Source organism: Mus pahari, chromosome 6 (assembly GCF_900095145.1).
Source record: "Mus pahari chromosome 6, PAHARI_EIJ_v1.1, whole genome shotgun sequence".
In the NCBI taxonomy this organism is placed as follows: domain Eukaryota; kingdom Metazoa; phylum Chordata; class Mammalia; order Rodentia; family Muridae; genus Mus; species Mus pahari.
The window spans coordinates 100,911,138-100,914,601 of NC_034595.1; positions in this window are offsets into that span (position 1 = coordinate 100,911,138).

Consider the following 3,464-nt stretch of genomic DNA (forward strand, 5'->3'; position numbering starts at 1 on the left):
AGTAGTGGCTGACCCATCTGCAGCAAGGACTGTACAGAAGAGGAAGGGGAAGAGATGAGCTGGCGCCTTCTGTCTCTCCGAATGGCTCAGGAGAGATTCTGACATCTGGTTTTAAGTGTTGGGTCTGTTATTTTCCTTGTTTCCCTGGTGGGTTTGCCTGGAGCCCTGGGGGTAAGGGGGGGGGGACTCTCAAGAAATTGGTGGCAATCTGAACCCAAATCCTCTGGCCTCTGGGTCCCTGACATTAGACCACCCAGGATCTGGAACATACCAGGAGTGGGCTGAACCTTTTCCGGTAGCTGCTTCAGGAAGCTGCTCTCTGCCTGTGGCCAGGGCCAGGGCTGCTCCAGGATGTTAGCCTATGCTCCCCAGGTCTGGGTTTCCCAGGGCTCCTGCTCCAGCCAGGGCCAATGGTACAAAGGGGAAACAGCCATTCTGCAGCTAGGCAAGGCTATGGGAGCTTCATTTAAGGCTCAGGGAAAAGCTGTACCTCCCTTAATAGCCCTGGTGGAGGAGGTGGTCTGTGCCATTGTGGCCAGGCTGGGTCATAAACCTGCTTCCACAAGCCAGCTCTGCTGTAAGAGCACTCTCCGAAGGCACTGGCCTTTCAAAGGGCTTTAGTCCTAGCGGTATGGTGGCACACACCCCTGATCCCAACACTTGGAAAGAGGAGGCAGGAGAACCAGGAGTTCAATGCCAGCTTCCCAGCAAGTTTGAGGCCAGCCGGGACTATAGGAGACCCTGTCTCAAAAACCAAAGACAGAAGAGAGCCAGCCAGATGGCTCAGTGGATAAAAAACATAAACCTGAAGATCTGAGTTAGATGCCCAGAAATCGCAGTCGAGACAGAGCCGACTCCCAGGAGCTGTCCTCTGACCTCAACAGGCATGTTGTGTGTTGTGACATGATTGTTCACAAACGGGGGTTGGGGATAGGAGGAAGAATAGATAAAATATTAAAAGGAAAGCTTGGGGTGTTCAGTCTTTCCAAGTAGGTCCTATTAACCCGAGAACCCCAGGGAATTAGGTCATGGCAACTGTCAAAGCCTGAAAGGCAGCTTCAGCTGCTGCAGCTTGCAACATGTGGGGGTGGGGGTGTGAGCCCAGGCCCATGTGACTGGCCCCCAGCTGAGGGTCGGTTTTTCCTGAGGAGCTCCCTCTACCTGGCTGCACACAGCCTTGGCTGGGCTGAGCAGTGTTCAGGGATGTGGTGGCCTGGGACCCGGCCTGTCTCCTGCAGACTGGTAATCCTGGGGCATGTCCTGCTCTGTCTTGCTATGAACTTTGTCCCAGCACTAAGCACAGTGCCTGGCACGCAGTATGTCTACTGTGTATGCCAGTGGGACCACACAAAATCAGTATTTACTAAACTCCTTATATCTGTGGCCCTGGCTCAGTGGAAGTCTTTCCTAATTCTTACTGTCCCCAACAGAAGTGACCAGAACCCTGCTGAAGTGGCCAGAACCCTGCTGAAGTGGCCAGAACCCCATCCTAAGATCTTGGAACATCATATGAAGTCCTAGCTTTGTGCTTCCTTTCTGGAAAGCAGAGTTAACTATCCCAGTTCACAGGGGAGGAGGCCAAAGTTCATGATGGTGACACGATTCCATGGCATTCACTGTTAAGTAGTGGAGCTAGGACTTCAACTCGGATCTTTCATGTTTGGTATCTTACAGGCGCTGTCTCAACAGGCTGGGAACAACTGGGGCCCCACATCCTTGCTCCCTGCTTCCTCCAGAGAGGATAGAAAGTGTGTCACAGGCAAAGCTGATACTCCCTTGTGGACCTAGGAGGAGGTCTGAAAGGAAATCGCTGTTGGCAGGAGCCAGAGAAGGGTTGTGTGGGCAGAGTGCCAGGGGACCAGCATGAGCCAGGCCGATACTGAGCAAGCCCACGAGAGAGAGAGATGTGTGTGGGCAGGGAAGCATGGTGGTCCCGCCTGTAAGCCTGACTCACTTTCTGAGTGTTCAAGGAACACCAGGCAGGGTGTATAGCAGTGGAGAGACATGTCACAGTGGGGCACAGGAAGGGAGGACCTGGTCAGCTGAATGGAAAAATTACAGTGGTGTGGATATGAATGAGTGAATGTGTGGATATGAATGAATGAGTGTGTTGGTGTGCAGATCACTCATCCCAGCATCCTCCAGCATCCCCCAGCATTCCCCAGCATTCCCCAGCATTCCCCAGCATTCCCACAGCAGCAATACTGGCTGGACACCTGGTGTAAGCAAGCCACACGGTAAACATTGACAAACACATCTGTATCTTTGCACAATGTCAAAATAGATTCAACCAGTCCTCCTGACGGCTAACCCATCTTTTAGTCCCAAAGAGAAGATTTAAAGGCACCCAGCTAGAGGCTGCTGGGGCACACAGAACCGCTGGAGGGTCCACCTCAGAGTCAGGTTGAGCTGCAGAGGGTCAGACTGCGGGATGAGACAAGACAGGTCAGATGGCAGAAACATGGTGAGCCGGCAGCTTAAACAGACAGACCCAAGCAGTAGGGACTGATCAGAGGTCAATCGAGCCCTGGGCACAGAAGGGAGTTTTCTGCTTCTCAGTCTCTTGACACAGGTGACCAGATGACAGGACAGCGGGACCATCCGACTCAGTGCTAAGTGCCTGCCTCTCCACGGAGTCCAGGGTGGGTGTCACTGCCCCTTCACAATGCGATGTGTTCGAGTTCTCAGGTCTGGTGTTTCTGATATGGTTTTAATTTATTATTATTATTATTATTATTATTATTAGCGTTTTCAGGGATCAGAGTACAGCTTTTGGGGCTCAGTTCTCTTCTTCCACTGTTCCATGAGTTCCAGAGAGGAGATATAAAGCCATCCGGCTTGCATGGATGGGCGCTGAACCTTCTTGCCAGGCCCGATGATGGTTTGAAGCCACTTGCAGCTCTAGCTTTGTTTAGGGCAAAAGTAATTTCTGTCCACTCTTGGATATGGTTTTTGTTTTGGAAGATGGTGCCCCTTCCCCTATACCTTAATGTCTACAAGTCTATGGGGAGGCCCAGTCTGAGAAGATAGGACAACCTTCAAGGCTGTTTGTCCGCTCAGTAGCGGTAGGTAGCCCAAGCTGCAAGCCTGGGACCATCTGTGCCTCCCGGGTCTCCCGTCTGAGATACGCTGCTTCGACTGCCTGCCTTAAAAAACCCACCTTCTCTCTAGTCCTTTCTCCTGGCAGGGATTTTCAGGACACACCCATCACCTCCTCCTCCTCCTCCTCCTTGGGGGAGGCAGCGTCCTGCTTTGGGCCCCCCATATCATTGGCCTTCTGAGACAGAATTAGAATTCTGTGTTTCTGTTTCTGGGGCTATAGCTCAGTTGGTAGAATGCTTGCTCAACATGATCAGAGCTTGAGGGCTTGATCTTCAAAACTGCATAAACCAGATGTGGTCGCCTTGCCTATGATGTCAAAAGTGGTGAGTTCAAGGCCAGCCTGAGATGCATGAGACCTTGTC